The 19,559-nt window shown below is 46.0% G+C and overlaps 1 protein-coding gene across 2 annotated transcripts in view; it reads right to left on the bottom strand.

Annotated features, from left to right (window-relative positions):
* The window catches only part of PHYHIP (phytanoyl-CoA 2-hydroxylase interacting protein), a 61,490-nt gene extending 44,237 nt beyond the window's left edge, over nt 1-17,253 (bottom strand). The window contains exon 1 of one of the 2 annotated variants that reach the window (XM_087938855.1): nt 16,824-17,253. The gene's annotated coding sequence lies outside the window, so the exon portion shown is untranslated. The remainder of the gene's footprint in view (nt 1-16,823) is intronic. The other variant, XM_087938856.1, reaches the window with a different exon arrangement.
* Between the last annotated feature and the right edge of the window lie 2,306 nt (nt 17,254-19,559).

Genomic DNA, 19,559 nt, shown 5'->3' with positions numbered 1-19,559 from the left:
TCTCTGTTAACCCTTATTACATTCTTGGCAGGACTAGACTTCCTTTCTCAGGAATGTCTCTGGAGTTTGTTTCCCCTCCTTTGCTGGTACTTTACTTGTGTGGAGTGACCATTCAAAGTGACAACGGCACTGAAAAAAGTGACTTATGACCATTTTTCGCACATATGACTGTTGCAGCATCCCCACAGTCGTGAGAGGCCAGGCAAGGAGATGCGTGCCTCGATGTAAGCGATGTTGAGTTGGCCACACCCAGCCAGTCACATGACCACCAAGCCACGCCTACCAACTAAGACACACCCACAGAACCGGTTGTTAAAAAATTTGAATCCCACCCCTGCAACCAGCCCCAAGACTTCCAGTGCTTCCATTTTTCAAAGCTAGCCAAGCTGGGAACCCATCACCTCCAGTTTGTTTTCTTAGCAGCACCGCGGATGTGATTTGCAACTGTCTTCTTCTAGGATGGTTTCCACCGTCTTGGTCTTGAGATTTGTTAGTGGTCTCCAATCCAAGTTCAAGAGGTCCAATCCTATTTAGCTTTTTAAAACCAGACAAGTCAGCTAGATGTTGCCCCGTAGTGGAGATATTTTTTGGCTTACCTTGATCTACAGCTAATGAATTAAGTGATTTCGGGCAATTCCTTTGCGTATTTCCCTGTATTGGACGTGATCGCACTTTGGGTGCTTGGCAACCAGATCACATTTACGATCAGTTGCAGATCCTTCAGGTTGAGTGATCACAATCTACAACCTTTTCTCCCAACGTCTGGCAAGAAAGGCTTGGTAGGGAAGCTGGATTTCTTTAACAACTACCTTATTCACCAACCCAACACCAAAAATATTGTTGTAAAATTAGGCCTGACTCCACTGATGACCACAATGACTTATGACAAAAATTCTGGTCCCAACTGTAGTCAAAGACTTCCTGGATAGCAGCTGGTTTTAAATCTATAGCCTCTAAGTTACCTTGGAATCTGATTCTGAGGGGGAGCAGCTGACAGGGAGTGGGAGTGTGGCTCTGGTGGCTGTGGAAGAAACTGGGGAAGGGCACAGTCTGGCTGGGCCTTCAGAGGAAGACCCAGGGCCACCCCCTCTTCATCCTAGGGCACGCAGGTAGAAACGGAGAAGGGAGCAATGTGAGTTACGGGGGAGAAAAGGGCCCTGATTCCCTTCATTAGCTGCAGCTGGGAACACAGTGTATAAAAAAGGAAGCTGCGCACAGCACCTTGCTGGAAGCAAAGTGTGAATTATCTTTGTTTGTCAAAGTCTTATCTGGGTTCCGGGGTCATCCGAACCATTATCTTTTGAAGTCTTCAATTCCTTATCCTGCCCTGTCTCGTTAATTGCTGCAGCGTGGTTTGTGTTGGTTTTTATTTATAATCTATATGTACTTTGGGTTTGGATTGAATTTCTTCCCTTTAAAGACTGTTCTTGGGAGAGTTTTTTCTCCAGCCGATGATAATTGGACATTGGGGGCCAAGTTGGAGGTATTAAAGGGACTTTATCTACTTTGGGGACTTTGTTGCTTTTGTGCCACACCCCTTTGGGTCATCACAGTATCTGTTTCTGAAGTAAAATGTGTAATGGTATTACTCCTGTGGATAATGAAAAAATACGATGCTCCAAAATACATTTCCAAAAAATACGTTAAATCAACACAACTGGGTAAAACATCACAGGCTGCATAAATCTTTCATGTTTATAAGTGAATACCACCAAGCTGCTTGGAGCTGCAATCACAATCTCAATAAGATAAGAAAGGAAGTGTTTTCTGATGCAACAGCCAGGTGACTAGGTGAGGAATTTTGGTGGCCTCCCTCCCCAAATTCCAGCCTGACCAAGTTCCTGCCCTAAAACACTCCCCATTTCAAGAATGGGGAGTTGCAGGTGGTTGGCTGATACACATGTGCAACAGATGTTTCAGATTCCAACCTGACTCAGAGGAGCACGGCGAGTGCATGGTTGGGTGAACTGGTAGGTGTCAAATGTGCCCTTCTGGAAAGCTGAGCTTGGTAACCAAGGTGGGAGTCTTGATATGGAAAAAAAACCTGATCAGCCAACGTGCGAATGCTGGCAAGAACAATGAGCTGGCTCCTTTCCCCACAAGACAGATTGTGGGAGAAGTGTAGAGGTATTGGTTCTTCATCTAATTGTGCGTAATCTGTCTGAATTTCTAGATTGGGTTAACAACGGTTATATAGATGAATCAAAGGTTCCCATTCAGCCATAAGGCAATGTCCTGCCTTATTTAAAATCCTGCCCAATTACAGAAAGCTGCCCAGTCCAAACCTGGTCTAAATAGGAAAACAGTCTCTACCGTCTACACTAACACGGTAAATAAATAAACAGCAATTGCAAGAGAACACCGAGGCATAAACAGGTAGGTTTTGTGGGTGCAACAAGAACGGAGAGGTGTCAACAGTCTGATTGAAAGCCAACAGTGAAATTGCCAGTTGGGCCTTTGTGGGGTGTGGGGAACGTCTACAATACCATTATAGTAACCAAGGTAAAAGATTGCACCTCAATTCAAAGTCAGACATTGGCAAAGTTTATAACCGGCTGGTTCATGTCAAATAATTAGTTCAGTGTATGATGGGGAGAGTAGACAAGACAAAAATGGATGTAGTGTATAAGCAGGAACAATGGCCTCTTTTAACAATGTCAGACCTGCAGTTGTTAGCTTACAAGCCCCTTCAACGACTCTTCTTCGAAATACAAGTTCGTCACAAGCAATTAATTAGGCTAAATGAGAACGTAAAAACCTAACAAAGCCATTCCTGAGGCACCAAGAACCAGCCTTGAGTTCTTGGCAGTGTTGTCTTCTGCTGACCAAGCACCTTTGGAGTTAGATCTGTGACTGTCATGGGCCATAAAAGTACAGCCATCTCTGAAGTGAGCATCAGAAGATGGAGAGGTGAAGACTTCCATATTGCTTGGTGAAGTGCACACCTCTCTATAGATAGCCCTTGGCTTATAACCATCATGGAACCTGCCCGTTATGGCCATGGGCCAAGCTATTCTCCAAAGCAGGACAAGAAGCAATGGATGGAAGGAGAGGAGCAATCTAGAACTAAGGAGAAATTTAGAACAATTAGATCAGTGGAACGAGTTGACTCCAGAAGTTGTGGGTGCTCTAAGACTGGAAGTTTTCTTTAAGAAGAGATTGGGCAACCATTTGGTTGGGTTTCCTGCCTGAGCAGGAGGTCGGACCAGAAGACCTCCCAAGGTCCCTTCCAAGACCACACCTAGAATACTGCAAAATACCTTCAAAAGAATGGTCTGCAGAATAGACTCTTGCTTCCTCTGCCTGAGGAACATCAGCTGAACTTGACTAGGACATCCAGAGTTTCTGGGATAAAAGCCTCAGTTGACCTCATTCCACAGCTGTGATATATCTTGGGTTCCAATGCTCTGAATGTTTTGACTTCTGCCACATCAGACATCTTTTATCATCCCACACTAATCAAATAGCCGATGTGTACCCTTGAAAAATTCTCCCTAATGGTTAGTCAGAAGTGATTTAAATTACAATTTGTATCTTTTTCCTTCGGATGCCATCCAAAACCCGCAACAACCAACGCTCTCTAATATTTCTGTGATCCATTCAGTGTCCCACACCATCAGAGTTGACATCAGCCAGAGCATAGAACAGCTCAAAGTAGTGCAAGAAGGGAAGACCTAGAAGCCCATAGAATTGCCAAGATTTATCATCCAGTGTCCCAAATCTCCTAACTTCAAAAGTCATTTTTGTCCTCTCAGCTGTATATATTTTCTTGAAACCTCTATCATGTGTCCCTCCTCATCATCTCTTTTCTGCCCAGAAAACCTTCCCAGTTTGGATATCTTCCAGATGTTTTGAAACCTCGACCATCTGTCCTTCTTCGTCATTTCTTTTTCACCCAGAAAATCTTCCTAATTTGGATACCTTCCAGATGTTTTGAAACCTCTTATCATGTGTCCATCATCTCTTTTCCCCCCCAGAAAACCTTCCCAGTTTGGATATCTTCCAGATGTTTCGAATTCCATCTCTCCTTGCCCCCAAAACTATGCTGCCTAGGAACGTAGAGACTTTCTGGTTCTACATATCTGAAGGAAAACCTTGGGTGAGAATTGGCGTTCTGCAAAGCACTTCAGTCTCTGGGACTTCCCAGGGCTCTTCGGTAGTTTGACAAACAAGCTCCTTCCCTCCGTTCTCAGAAGAGCGTCAGTGACAAGATAAAAATAGAAGGAAAAGTTATTGGAAAAATATTTGAATGTGCAGAAATGAATAGACCAACATTGGAAATTTTTTTAAAAAGAGGAATCTGAGTATTATATGGTATGGGATTTTGTTTTACCAATGGTTAGAAAATAAAATAAAATTAAAATGGAGTAGATGCATATATAAAGCAATAAGAGAAGGTTGTAAAATAGATACACTGGATATTAGTTACATGAAAATGCAATTATTCTTGTTTTGTTATACTGACAAGAAAAGTATTAATTATAAGCTGCAAGCGCAGGAAAATGTACCTAACCGATGCACAGTTGAAATGGAATGGATTTAAATTACGATAAGTTTATCAAATATGCTTAATGAATACATCGAACACAATTGAAATGAATTATGAGGATTGTTGTAATGAGATTAATATAAGCGTTTAGGATTAATTGAATAGATTAATTTTTTATCGAAATTATAAAAAAAAATCTTTTCTGAAATTGAAGAGGGAAGTACTATGCAGAATCTAACCCTACTAAAAGGTATATATGTTATGTGGTTGTTAAGAGATTCTTATTATTAACTCTATAGGTAATAAAAGTTAAATGTTTATTGGGATTTAAAGGGGGGTAATTAAAGAACATGTAAGGTATAGGGGTGGCATACTCAAATTAGTAACTGTGGGGGATATTTTGGAAATGTTTGAATGAAACTAGAATTTGTGGCATGATGAAATAAGAATATGCGATGAAATTGCAAATCTGACAGATAAAAGTACAAAAGTATAATGATTATGAAGATATGAGAGCTATTTGCGATTCAAACAGGAGGAAAGTATTTGGAAAAAAATATAATAATAGAAAATATGTAAAGTATTGGTAAGATATGAAGTTGAATATGAAAGATGAATGTGCAATTATGGTCATTTTTGTACATAAATGTGAAAACCTGGAATCATGTTGTTCATTAAAAAGAGATGTTTATTAAAAAAAATGCGGAAAACTGAAATAAAACTTTATTTAAAAAAAAAAAAAGAAATGGAATGGATTTATTGTATATAAAAAATAAATAAAAAATAAAAAAATAAAGAGCATCGATAGGATTCCAAATTAGCAGGCCAAACATGAAGACCAGCAGAATACATGGGGAAGGCTGTTTGAAGAGGAAATTAAAACAACCCCCAAAAATTGCTCCAACAGCTATTACAAAGGGAACTCAAGGTGAGAAAAATTAGAAAGTGGACGCAAAGGCCGCTCTGGTTGATGGACTGATCATTTTTCCTCCTTTGTTTTTTTTTTTGAGGGTGGACGGTGGGGATGTTGCTCATATCACTGGAGTCCTGCCCGGGGCCCCTCCCAAATGACATTCTTGCCCTTCCCTTCCAACATGTTTGCACAGCAGTTAAGCCGCTCCCTTGCCAGGGTGCTGAGCCAAAGCAGAAAGGTACAAGGGGAAGGGAGAGAGGAGGGCAAAAGCAAAAGGAAGCAAGCTTCTGCCACAGCAAGCTGCTAAATTCATAGCCCCCCCCCCACCTCCCTGGAGGGTCAGGAACAGCAGGTTGGAATGTCCCTGCCAAGAGAAGAGACGCTGCCAAAAAACCAGACTGATTCAGATTCTCGGCAGCAGGCAGCCCACTGGGTGAGCCCACGCAGCCGCCTGCTTGCCACTCGCTCACGTGGGCCCCACGGCCGACATTCCTGACTGCCACGTGGAGTGGCACACAGCACCCCCTCCTCCGACAGGCAGGCAGGTGGGAAGGCACACACACACACACTCATTCTGATGTCCTTGAGGGTTTTCTCCCAAGTCGCAGGCAGAAACATCTGGATCTCCGATTGCCCCTCCTGGGGGAGTTGCCTCCCCCCCCGCACCAACCTGGTTGCTTTCAAGAAAGTCTCTTTTTGCAAACTCTCTGCTTGTCGGACCAGAAGACAACACCAGGAAATCGGCACACCTGCCCTCCTCCCAGAAAATCTTGAACTCTTCCAAGAGCCTGCCAGATGAGGATCTATTTCTCTATCTATCTATCTATCTATCTATCTATCTATCTATCTATCTATCTATCTATCTATCTATCCTCTCTCTCCCTACTTGCTATCTATCTATCCTTCTATCTATCCATCCATCTATCCATCTCTCTCCCACTTAATCTATCATCTATATCTATCTCCCGCTCTCTCTCCCCCTGTCTATCCACCCATCCACCCATCTATTCATCATCTTATCTATCTATATCCATCCATCATGTCTCTCTCTCTATCATCTATCTCTAACCCCCATCTACCTATCTTTCTATTTATCTACAGTATCTCTCTCTCTTTCTCTCTCTCTCTATCTATCTATCCACCCACCCATCTATCCATCATCTTATCTATCTATATCCATCATCTCTCTATCTATCAACTATCTCTATCCCCCCACCGACCTATCTTTCTATCTATTTATCTACAATATCTAGCTAACTAGCTAGCTAGCTAGCAATCTGTCATATGGCACAGTCACCTCACATTTCAGTAAACACACACAAGATAAAAATACAAAATATGAAATATAAAAGAGATTCTTCTGTTCCTTTTGGAGAGAACATGGTTCACGTAATAACTGCTTTTTCATGTCCACCTACAGAGTGCAATTTGAATGCTCTGATCTCATTCTCAGAAGCAACGGCTAAACCCCCCCTCCCAAAACAAATAGGTATTTGGAAAGGAGCAGATCACCTGTTCAAAGGGATTGAACAGGAGGACTTCCCCGATCTCACTTTCTAGGACTCCCACACAGCATGACTATGGCAGGAATGTGTATGAATTAAGCCCAACACGTCTCCAAGTTGGCAAGTTGGAGAAGGCTGGTGTAAAGGTTTACAGAATTACAGAATAGCAGAGTTGGGTGGGACCCTTGAGGTCTTCTAGTCCAGCCCCCCTGCTTACACCATTCTGGACTAATGGCTATCCAGTCTCTTCTTCAAAACCTCCAGTGATGGAGCACCCACAAATTCTGAAGGCAAATCATTCCACTGATGAATTGTTCTCATGAGAGGAAATTTCTCCTTCGTTCTATGTTGGATCTTTCTTGATAAGCTTTAAATCTGGGCTGCTGATCCCTATTCTGGAAACATTTCAGGAATTCTATGGAGCTGGGAAGACTTGTAGTGAGATTCCTGGGTCAGTTTTGGCCAGACCGTCAAATGTTTTGATTATGCGCCATAATATCTGCTTGGGTACTGCAGTGGTTGGATGGAGCGTGTATGTATTTGTAAGTGGAGTACGTGTGAAAGGACAAAAGAGATGGAAGGGCAATGAATATATTGTAGTAGAGCAAGAAAGAAAGAAAAATAGAATAAGGTCATAATCATGATGGTGCCCAGCAGGAGCCCAGCAGGGGCTGTTTAAAACTGGGCTGTGTGAGCAATGAGCAACCGTGCATGAATAAAGCTCAATTTGCACGAGCGGTGGGACCCTTGCACTCATGTGCAAAGCTTCATTTCCATGAGCAGAGGACACTCGCAGGCTGTTGTGGTTAGCCAGCAGCAGGTGCAGACAGATGAGGAGAGCGAGGACTCAGATGAGGGGCCAGGACCATTAGGGAGTGGACTGCTGCCTTCGGAGATTGTGGGGGTTGGCAGCAGCAATGAGGAGGTTCCCAAGGAGCCTGTGCCAAGTGCGCGTGCATGCAGGGTTGCTCGCAGGAAAGAGCAGTTGCAGCAGCACGGATGACTCGGGAGTAAGGCTACAAGGTAATGGCCCCTCCTTCAAGAAGATAAAAGCCAGCTGTGAATCGGATGTTCTTTGCAGGAAGCAAAGACGTTTTGAAACTCCAGCCTCATGGACATTCCAGTATCTTAGTTGGTATTTGAAGGCTCTTGTTTTGTAAAATATTTCTTATCTATGATTCTTGGCAGCCTCGCACAGTCTTGGCCAGGCTTGTGCTTATCAAAGTTAATTAGTTTGCAGCAGCCTTTTAACCGGGGATTTTTAAGAATAATTAAAAGACTTCTGTTCTCTTTGGTTCGTGTTTGTTTTATTGGAAACGGGTTTGGGTCAGAATACACACCAAAATCCATTCAGGCAAAATTGGAGCTTCGTGCATGGGCACTTTCCATTCATGTGAGTGGAGCTTTGCATGCAGGCACCAGCGTGCTCTGCTCACGCACAAAACTCCTCTCGCACGAGCAGAGGGTGTGCACACCCACCACTCACACCAATGAAGCTGCGTGTGCCTGCCAGTCACACCCACACACCCACGAAGGTGCAAAGGTTGGGGACCACCGGTTTAAAATGAAAGCAAGAATGCTTGTGGGCGGGAAAAAAGATAGATGCTGGATGTATTTCCTGTTCCAGATGCACAGTGCTATAGATAAGGTTGGTCCTGTCTCCTTCTCTCTCTTCTTTTTCCTTAAACAAACTGGGCATTATAAGCCCTGGAGCAAAACTGCACACAATTGGCTGCCCTAAATTATCTTCATCATGATCTCTCCTGGCAAAGTCTTCTCGGTGCTATAAAACATACGTTCAAAAATACAGAAGCGAGCCTGACAGATGCTCTTGAAATACACCAAGAGAAATCTGAATTGTATTCAAAAGGGAACACTTAACCACTGTTGAACCTATGCATTTACACATTGTTGTTATTCAATTGAACCTATGCATAACAACACATTGTTGTTATTCAGTGGCTAAGTCGTTCCTGATTCCCCATGATGACCCTATGGACCAAACCATGCCAGGCCTCCCCATCCTCTACGGTTTCCTGGATGTTTCTCCAAATTCATGTTCGTTGCGTTGATGACACTATTTAACCACCTCATCCTCTGCTATCTCCTTCTCTTTTTTTGCCACATACACCTATGTTCCTTTGTCTGTTCTTTGCCTGAGATCAAACAAACATCAGAGCCAATCTGGGTTTTCCAACTTAAATGTATTCTTACATGTCCGATTGTTGGTATAGCATGCAACTTGATTAAACGATTAAAATGTGACTATTCTGGATGGCTGATTGGCAGGTGATGGAAGAAAAGAAGCTGGCCTTCGCTCAGCGTCCCAACTACCAAAGAGGAATGCAATGGAATGGAATGGAATGGAATAGAATAGAATAGAATAGAATAGAATAGAATAGAATAGAATAGAATAGAATAGAATAGAATAGAATAGAATAGAATAGAATAGAATATAGAATATACGAGAGAGGAGAGAGGAAACTTTAGAAGTTTCAGGAGAATCTATACTACTTCAGATAGGTGACTCTCTAACCTCTTAAAAACCTCCAGTAATGAAGCACTCACAACTTCTGAAGGCAAACTGTTCCACTGGTTAATTATCTTCACTGTTAGGAAGTTTCTCCTTAATTCAAGGTTGCTTTTCTCTTTGGTTAGTTTCTAAACATTGTTTCTTGTCCTGCCCTCCGGTGCTTTGGAGAATAATTTGACCCTCTCTTCTTTGTGGCGGGCCCTCAAATACTGGAACACTGCTATCACGTCGCCCCTAATTCTTCTTTTCTTTAGGCTAGTCAAACCCAAATCCCGCAGCCGTTCTTTATATGTTTTAGTCTCTAGGCCTTTGATCATCTTAGTTCTCTGGACTTTTTCCAAAGCCTTATCCTTTTTGTAGTACGCTAACCAAAATTGGTTGCAGTATTCCAGGTGTGGCTTACAAGGGTTTTGTAAAGGGCACCTGATCTTGACTCTATGCCTCTGTTTATACAATCCAGGATTGTATTAGCTTTTCTGGCTGCTGCTTGCACACTGCTGGCTCATATTATATAATTTTTCACTAATTGATGCTATTTGGATGTCTTCTTGTTGTCTTCATCTTATTATAAAATGTATGTTGACAAATATATTGGTGGTGTTGATTTGTACATCTCTAGCCTGGGCCAAGGCAGAGAATCTGCAGAAGTCCTTGGAGGCTGTTTAAAACCCTGAAGCAAAATCCCCTTCAGCTCAAGAAATATAAAACCTGCCATTCTGAGCTGGCTTACGTGCTACAACCTTAAATATTACACCTGCAATTCCTCAGCGTCTATCTAGATGGCAGCACCTAGCCAAATATTGGCTGGTGACAATGAGATAAATGGGGTGGAACCTAGTTAGAATTTGGGAGGGGAGACCACCAGAAAATACTGCATCTGTAGATTGGACCTGAGAGGTCAAATCACTGCCTTCCTCATTATTCTAGAACAAGGGTCTTCAAACTGGGCAAAGTTAGGACTTGTGGACTTCAACTCCCAGAATTCCTGAGCTAACATGACTGAAGGAGGAATTCTGGGAGTTGAAGTCCACAAGTCTTAAAGCTGTCAAGTTTGAGGACCCCGGTTCTAGAAGTAGGGAATAGCCAAGCACTTCCACTTCATTCCCAATAAAAATATACAGATCTATTGATGAAGTAGATAGAGCTGATATTCTTTTTGTCTTCCATTCAATCATGTGGAATCTAGCTAAATCTAAAAGAAATATTGCCTATTTTCAGATTAACAGTTCTGGGCATCTCATATTAGCATACCTGCTCACCATCACCTACCTGGGGAAAAAAAACATGGATACATGTATCTACTGCAGGGGTGTCCAACCTTGGCAACTTTAAGATGGTGGACTTCAACTCACAGAATTCTCCGAGCTGTCTGGGGAATTCTGGGAATCGAAGTCTACAGGTCTTCAAGTTGTCGAAGTTGGATACCTCTGATTTGGATACTTCTACTCTTAGTTGAACTTGTATGCCCTCAATAGTCCATGCCTGAATTCTACTTTGTCAATCTATTTCTAATGTTTGTTTTTTTTGCCTAACCTGGGTAGAGTCAGTCCATAGCATATCCTTTCAGTCAAAAAAATACCAACTATCAGGAGCCAGGAAGGGTGTCTTCTAAGTCTCAGCATCTGCTTTCTGGAATTATATCTCCCTGGGATTTGTGTCACCCTCATCCTGCTGGTATTCTGGAAGATCTTAAAAACTCCTGAGTTCTGCAGGATATGGGGTGGAGTGTTTGTAGAGCCCTAGAGAGGTGATGTGTTTGTTATTAAAGAAAGTGAGTTTGTCCAGCCACACAGGATTTTCTTGCTGTTTTCCATTGTTTTCTTTACTGTTTTTACTTGATGTCAGCCACATTTGAAGGTTGGACAGCTTCTAAGTCTCAGAAGCATCAAAATAAGTAAATGAGCACTTTGCGTTCTCAAAAAAAGTTTTGTTTTACCCTTTTGGTTTGTTGAGCGGCTTCTTCTGAAATGATTAGGTTCCGTTTAGATTTAATTATCTCCCTTTGTCTTTTAAGCAATTTTCTTTTGTGGATCTCTTTGAAGCTCTAACTCCAATTTCTGATATTCTTTTAACATCATAGTCTGTTGTTTTTTCTCTTTATTACTTTACTAAAAAGTAAATGAATACTGAAGGATCACTAGAAACCCAGGACATTAGAAATAATATCCCAATATTTAAACACAAGCTAGCAAACTTCTTAGATCAAGAGCATAATTTATCAGTATATTGTTACATAGATTTGAGAAATCCCTTTCACCTGGAATTCAATTATACCAGCCTGAGGTTTTCGACTGGAGGAATCATTCAGGTTTTTATTATTTTCCATCATTTCAGAATGCTGACTGAACTACCCCTTTACTGTGTTCATAACCTACCTTCCTTTAACAGATTAACAGAGTTGGAAGGGATCTTCTAGGTCCTCTAGTCCAGGGGTCGCCAACCTTTTGGACCTCAGGGACCACCAAACTCATAATTTTAAATTCCACAGACCAGAGACCTCGGGAAAATCCAAAAAAAAGTCTGCAGGAAAATTCCCCACCCCGTTTTCCTACCGATCGATCATTCTTTATTTGGGATCGCAGGATACTGTCTCCAGCTCCATTCTCAGGGGGAGAGAAAATGAGAGAGACTTTTGGCTTCATGCAAGGAAAGCAGCAGAAGCAGCAGAAGTCTTTCTTTCTCTCCCCCAAACTCCGCCAGAAATGAGTCTTTGCCAGCACAGCCTCTTGGAGCAAGGAGGCCTTGCAGGGTCCCAAAGACTCATTTCTGGCAGAGTTTGGGGGAGAGAAAGAAAGACTTCTGCTGCTTTCCTTGTGTGCAGCCAAAAGCAGAAGAAGAAAGACGTGGAAAGAAGCAGCCCGGTGGCCAGGCCAGGTGAGTGGGGCAAGTCCCCCCCCCGCTCCTCCCTTTCCCTCCTCCCCTCACTACCTCGTGTTGTTCGCAATGCAAGCCACGCAAGCCTTGTGTTCCCATGGGCCATATGGGTGGCGCATCCTTATGTTCCCACACAGCCTGGATTAATTGCTTTGGGGGTGACATTTCTCTGAGGACCACCACAAATTTTTCATGGACCACCAGTGGTCCCCAGCTCACTGGTTGGATCACCACTGATCTAGTCCAACCCCCACCCAAACAGGAGACTCTGCACCATTTCTGACAAATGGCGCTTCCTGTTCCATTATTAGGTGATGCTTGAATTCCGACCCTATATTTAACAATCATTCAAAGCTGCAACAGCACTGAAATGAGTCCTCAGATTTACGACCATTACAGCAGCTCTGCAGTCATACCATCAAAAATCCAAGTGGTTAACAACTAGCATGCATTTACCATGGTTGAAGTGTTCGTCATTTGTGAGCCTCCCAAGGGACTTGCCACAAACGGAGTCAATACGGGAGGTTAAGCAAGGTTTGCTCAACAACCATGGGATTCACTTAACAACCAGGGGCAAAAAGATGGCAAAATTGGCCACAATTCATTTGATGAACCCATTGCTTAGTGCCAGAAGTTCTAGCCTCAACTGTGGTTCTAACAGAGGGATACAGATCAAGTGAGGTACTAATATAGTACTCTATAAAGCTTAATAAGACCACACTTAGAATATGGCATCCAGTTGTGGTTATCACACTATAAAACATTGTTCAGACTCTAGAACAAGGGTCTTCAAACTTGACAACTTTAAGACTTATGGACTTCAACTCCCAGAATTCCTCCTCCAGTCATGTTAGCTCAGGAATTCTGGGAGTTGGAAGTCCATAAGTCTTAAAACTTGCCAAGTTTGAAGACCCTTGCTCTAGAAAGAGTGCGGAGAAAAGTAACCAAGATGATTAGAGTGCCTGGAGGCTGAAACATACGATGAACGGTTGCAGGAACTGGGCCTGGCTAGTCTAGTAAAGAGAAGGACCAGGGGAGACAGGAGGGCAGTCTTCCAATATTTGAGGGGCTGCCACAGAGAGAAAGGGGTCAAGCTATTTTCCAAAGCACCTTTGAAGGCCAGACAAGGAATAATGGATGGAAACTGAACAAGGAGAGATTTTTCAACCTGGAAATAAGGAAAAACTTTCTGACAGTGAGAACAATCAACCCATGGAACAGAAGTTGCCATCACTGGAGTCTTTCAAGAAGAGAATGGACTGCCATTTTTCAAGGATGGTGTTGGGTCTCCTGTTTGGGCAGGGGGTTGGACTAGATGACCTGCAAGGTCCCTTCCAACTCTGTTAATCTAACATCTAACAAGTCAAGGACTACCTGCATCACGTTATCCTTTATTTTTTGTTGTTCTGAAGTTGCTAAGAGTAGCAAAACAAGTTTGCTGTTCTCTTGCTCCCTTGCTCAACCCTTCAGTGGGCTTAGCTCAGCTGAAAAGCGGGAAATGGAGAACCACGTGTTTTATACCAAGATTTACTGGATAGACTACAATAGAAGCATTTCGCATAACAGGCTAAGCCCCGATAATCAAAGCAACCTTCCTACAGGGGTTCCCAAACTCGTCAACTCTAAGACTTGTGGACTTCAACTCCCAGAATCCTCCAGCCAAGGAATTCTGGGAGTTGAAGTCCACAATTCTTAAGGTTGCCAAGTTTGGAGACTATCTTAGAACATACTGCGAGATAAGGATTGAGAAAACCCAAAATCCCTCGGGAGGCTGTTTGCTCAACCCAGGATATGACACAAGGTCTTCCGAACGCTAAACCCGCCAATGTCCTTGACGTGTAAAACCACTGCACACAAAAACACGCCGTTCTAAAAGAAGCTACGTCGATTTGTGGTACTCTGACTGTGCAGCAAAGAATTTTTGTCTCCCCTGCTTTGGGGATGAGACATGCTCTGCCGGGTTGCAAAGAGGCAGCCAGCAGCTTTCCAGTCCTCTCATCCCATGCCGCAGACATGTGCTCACGTGCCCGAGCTGTGCGCACCTTCCCAAATTCTCTACATGCACACGTTATGCCCTTCCATGTTTGTAAAAAGGACACACACCCGTCACTGTTTTGAGGATTGATTTTCAGGACTCCTTGTCCAAATTTGGCAAAAGGCCCCAGTGCAGTTCTCGCTGTTTGTCTTCCTTCAAGAGAAGATTTCTTTCCTGAGGCCAGGACAAATTAAACCTGACAGGTTTAATAGATGTGACTAAGCCAGCTGGCAAAGCACACAGGGAACAAGCCAGTACAGTATGTTTGTGTTTGTGTGTGTGTGTTTGTTTGTTTGTTTGTTTTTCAAACCTGGCAACTTGAAGATGGGCTGGCTTCAATGCCCAGAATTCTGGGAGTTGAAGTCCACCACATCTTCCAAGTTGCCAAGATGGAAAGACACCAGGCTGAATAGTAAGTGTAGTACACAAAATTATCTGCTACAATGTCCTACCACCAGTCAATGGCTACTTCAGCTTCAACGGCAACAATACAGGAGCACACAACAGATACAAACTCAATGTAAACCGCTCCAAACTTGATTGCGGTAAGTACGACTTCAGCAACAGAGTGGTCAATGCCTAAAACACACTACCTGACTGTGTTGTTACATCCTCTAACCTTCCCACTCCTTCAACCTCAAACTATCCATTATTGACCTCACCCCATTCCTAAGAGGTCTGTAAGGGGCGTGCATAAGCGCACCATCGTGCCTACGGTCCCTGTCCTATTGTCCCCAATTATTCGTAGCTATTTCCTGTATTCTTACTCATGTTTATACTTACACCAATTACCTTGTAAGTGATCGACAAATCAAATAAATAAAATAAAATAAAAATAAATAGGACCCTCAGACTTGGGTTTCAGTCTGACGAGGGAGCAAATCCCTCTTGTTTGATGGGCAAAGGAAAGCACTTTCTATGCTGCAGTAAATCTCACTCCGTCCCTCTCCACACTGGCACCCTTACATATGCCACCCCATCCTGGGAAAACGTGACTCCACCTTCCGATAAGGAGAAGAAAAAAAAACAACGCCACTGCAGAATTGCTGGAGCCGGATCCCCGCGTCCTAAAGGCAGAAGCTTAGGGAGGGTTGTGTAGAACAGAGAGGTCTCCAACCTTGGCCCCTTTAAGACTGGTGGACTTGGCTGAGGAATTCTGGGAGTGGAAGTCCACAAGTCTTAAAGGTGCCAAGGTTGGAGACCCCTGGACTGTAGCAGGACTTGGGATGGGGCAGGTTTCCTTCCTTGCCCTTGGCTGTCCCCATTTCTCCTTGTTTGTTTATGGCACATTTCAACCAGTTTGCCTCAGTTCTTATTTCTATGTATTCCATCGGCATCTGGGCTTGTTTTGTGTTTTTCCACACACACACACACACACACACACACACACACACACACACCGCAAACCATTCAAAGAACACAACCAGTTTATTTCCTCTACCCATTTGCCCATGCCTTTCCCTCCCCCACTACACACAACAACCCTGTGAGGTGGGTTGATCCAGCGGTGAAGAGCCGGAGAGGCTTCCTTCCCATCACTGAACCCCAACACCATCATCCACCACCCACTGACCCCCACAACACCGTCATCCTACCACCCACTGACACTCCCAATACCATCATCCATCACCCATGGGGTGAAGCTGGAGGCTTGCACGTCCCTCTGCCCCGCCACCCCGGTCTTGGGCTTGAAGGCGACTCTCCAAGGTCACCTGAGGATTTGGGCCATCCAATGCCCTCCTCTAAAGTGGGATATCAGTTCGAGACCTGCATGGGGATGATGGGCTTGGGTATCAGGAAAAAAAGGCACCTGGGGTTATCAGTGCGAGACCCGGCTGAGGATGATGGGCTTGGGTATCAGGGAAAAAAAGGCACCAGGGGATATCAGTTCGAGACCTGCATGAGGATGATGGGCTTGGGTATCAGGAAAAAAAGACCTGCATGAGGATGATGGGCTTGGGTATCAGGAAAAAAGGCACCTGGGGAGACCCAGCTGAGGATGATGGGCTTGGGTATCAGGAAAAAAAGGCACCTGGGGATATCAGTGCGAGACTTGTCTGAGGATGATGGGCTTGGGTATCAGGAAAAAAAAGGCACCAGGGGATATCAGTGAGAGACCTGTCTGAGGATGATGGGCTTGGGTATCAGGAAAAAGACACCCACAGAGACCCGGCTGAGGATGATGGGCTTGCGTATCAGGAAAAAAAGGCACCAGGGGATATCAGTGCGAGACCTGTCTGAGGATGATGGGCTTGGGTATCAGGAAAAAGACACCCAGAGGGACCCGGCTGAGGATGATGGGCTTGGGTATCAGGGGGGAAAAAAAAGGCACCCAAGGATGGAAGCTCGCTCTCAAAACGCTCCGCGGATCGCAGCTCTCAATGCTACCTGCACCACCACCACCACCACCACCCCCTCCGCCGCCTCTGGCGCAAGGAGCCTCGGCTCGCCCGTGCTTGGCAACGCCGCCTTACCTGGCTCCGCAGGAGGCGCCGGATCGCTGCGAAGTTAACGTGGCGGCGGCGATGCAGCGGGAGCCGGAGACGGGCAGGCAGGTCCCGGGGAAAGCCGAAGAGCAGCGCTCGCTCCAGAAGCGCGCGAGCCTTTCCTCTCCTCCTCCTCCTCCTCCTCCTCCTCTCCCCCCACCCGCCCCAGAAGGGACACACCGGGGCGCGCGAGCAGTCACGACGCCGGCGAGCCCTTGCGACGGTCCCGGCGGCTGCGGCTGTGGCGGCGGCTGCTTCCCATGCCAGAAGCCCGCAGGGGAGGAGGAGAAGGGCTTTCCCCCGAGCTTCGCCCGAGCGCGCAAGACTCCGCTCAGGATCCCGGGACGGAAAGCCGCGCAACCTGCCCGGCACCTGCCAAGCTAAGCCAGCCGAGCGGGACCCACCTCCGGCGCGGCATGCGGAGAGGAGGCGGAGGAGGAGGAGGAGGAGGGCGGGGCGGGCCAAAGAGAGGATCCCGACGCCCCTTCCACCAATCGCTAGCCGACCTGGCAAGCATCGGGGAGGAGCCAAACTCTTACACCTCCCCCCCCACACACTCTCTCTCTCTCTCTCTCTCTCCTGCCCCCCCACCCCACCCCACTTGTGCGCCAGGCTGCAGTCACTGCGCTTCTGGCTGCTCCCGGGGGCCAGGATCGCGCAGCTCGGAGGGGGGAGAAAGAGAGCGGGGTGGGAGAGGGAGGGAGAGAGAGAAAAAGAGGGAGAGGGAGGGAGAGAAGAGAGAGGGAGAGAGGGAGGGAGCGAGAGAAAGGGGAGGGAGAAGGAGAGAGAGAGAGAGAAAGGGAGGAGAGAGGGAGAGAGAGAAAGGGAAGGAGAGGGAGGGAGAGAAAGGGAGGGGGAGAGAGAGAAAGGGAGGGAGAGGGAGGGAGAGAGAGAGAGAGAAAGGGAGGGAGAGGGAGGGAGAGAAAGGGAGGGAGAGAGAGGAGGGGGAGAGAGAGAGAGAAAGGGAGGGAGGGGGGGAGAGAGAGAGAGAAAGGAGGGAGAGGGAGGGAGAGAGAGAGAGAGAAAGGGAGGGAGAGAAAGGGAGGGAGAGAGAGGAGGGGAGAGAGAGAGAGAAAGGGAGGGAGAGGGGAGAGAGAGAGAGATAAAGGGAGGGAGAGGGAGGAGAGAAAGGGAGGGAGAGAGAGGAGGGGGAGAGAGAGAGAGAAAGGGAGGGAGAGGGGAGAGAGAGAGAGAGAAAGGGAGGGAGAGGGAGGAGAGAGAGAGAGAGAAAGGGAGGGAGAGGAGGGAGAGAAAGGGAGGGAGAGAGAGGAGGGGAGAGAGAGAGAGAAAGGGAGGAGAGGGGGAGAGAGAGAGAGAGAAAGGGAGGGAGAGGGAGGGAGAGAGAGAGAGAGAAAGGGAGGGAGAGGGAGGGAGAGAAAGGGAGGGAGAGAGAGGAGGGGGAGAGAGAGAGAGAAAGGGAGGGAGAGGGGGAGAGAGAGAGAGATAAAGGGAGGGAGAGGGAGGGAGAGAAAGGAGGGAGAGAGAGGAGGGGAGAGAGAGAGAGAAAGGGAGGAGAGGGGGAGAGAGAGAGAGAGAAAGGGAGGGAGAGGGAGGAGAGAGAGAGAGAGATAAAGGGAGGGAGAGGGAGGGAGAGAAAGGGAGGGAGAGAGAGGAGGGGGAGAGAGAGAGAGAAAGGGAGGGAGAGGGAGGGAGAGAAAGGGAGGGAGAGAGAGGAGGGGGAGAGAGAGAGAGAAAGGAGGAGAGGGGAGAGAGAGAGAGAGAAAGGAGGGAGAGGGAGGGAGAGAAAGGGAGGAGAGAGAGGAGGGGAGAGAGAGAGAGAAAGGGAGGGAGAGGGGAGAGAGAGAGAGAGAAAGGGAGGGAGAGGGAGGAGAGAGAGAGATAAAGGGAGGGAGAGGGAGGGAGAGAAAGGGAGGGAGAGAGAGGGGAGAGAGAGAGAGAAAGGGAGGGAGAGGGGAGAGAGAGAGAGAGAAAGGAGGAGAGGGAGGGAGAGAGAGAGAGAGAAAGGGAGGAGAGGGAGGGAGAGAAGAGGGAGAGAGAGAGGAGGGGAGAGAGAGAGAGAAAGGGAGGGAGAGGGGAGAGAGAGAGAGATAAAGGGAGGGAGAGGGAGGGAGAGAAAGGGAGGAGAGAGAGAGGGAGTAGGAGAGAGAGAGAAAGGGAGAGAGAGGGAGGAAGAGAGGGGAGGGAGAGGGAGAGAGAGGAGGGAGAGAGAGAGAGAGAAAGGGAGGGAGAGGAGGAAGAGAGAGAGGGAGAGAGGAGGGGAGAGAGAGGGAGAGGAGGGAGAGAGAGAGAGAGAGAGAGAGGCCATCTTGTCATTTGAATCAGACAAAAAATTCTTCTTTGGACCTTCCTGGTTAAAGCCAATGCTCTCCAGATAAGGTTGGAAAGTAGACCATACGGAGAGCTCCATATTAAGAAGGGCTGGCTTTAAAATTCCTTATACAGCCTAGGGCAGAGTTAAACAGGTGGAGTGTTCCTCAGAGGTTCATCAGCCAATCAATCAATTTTTTTTCTCCTTTTAACGACCTCGTCATCCCTCGTGGATGGAGTAGGGGCAACTGAATAGGACTGAGTGTTTACTGGCCGGATGCCCTTCCTGTCACCAATGCGGAGTTGTTGTTGTTTTCAGCAGATATATTCTCATTGTGCCCAGAGAGAGAAATACCTGCCTTTACTCAAGATCGAACTCATAGCCTCCTGATCAATAACTCGATTAAAATTGATGCATGCAAATCACTTGGTTTTACATGGAGGTGAATTCAGTAG

The sequence above is a fragment of the Pseudonaja textilis genome, chromosome 9 (genome assembly GCF_049901715.1).
Source record: "Pseudonaja textilis isolate UNSWEBS1 chromosome 9, rPseTex1.2, whole genome shotgun sequence".
Classification (NCBI taxonomy): Eukaryota; Metazoa; Chordata; class Lepidosauria; order Squamata; family Elapidae; genus Pseudonaja; species Pseudonaja textilis.
The sequence above is the reverse complement of the archived record's forward strand: the minus strand, read 5'-3'. Positions and strand labels throughout refer to the sequence as shown.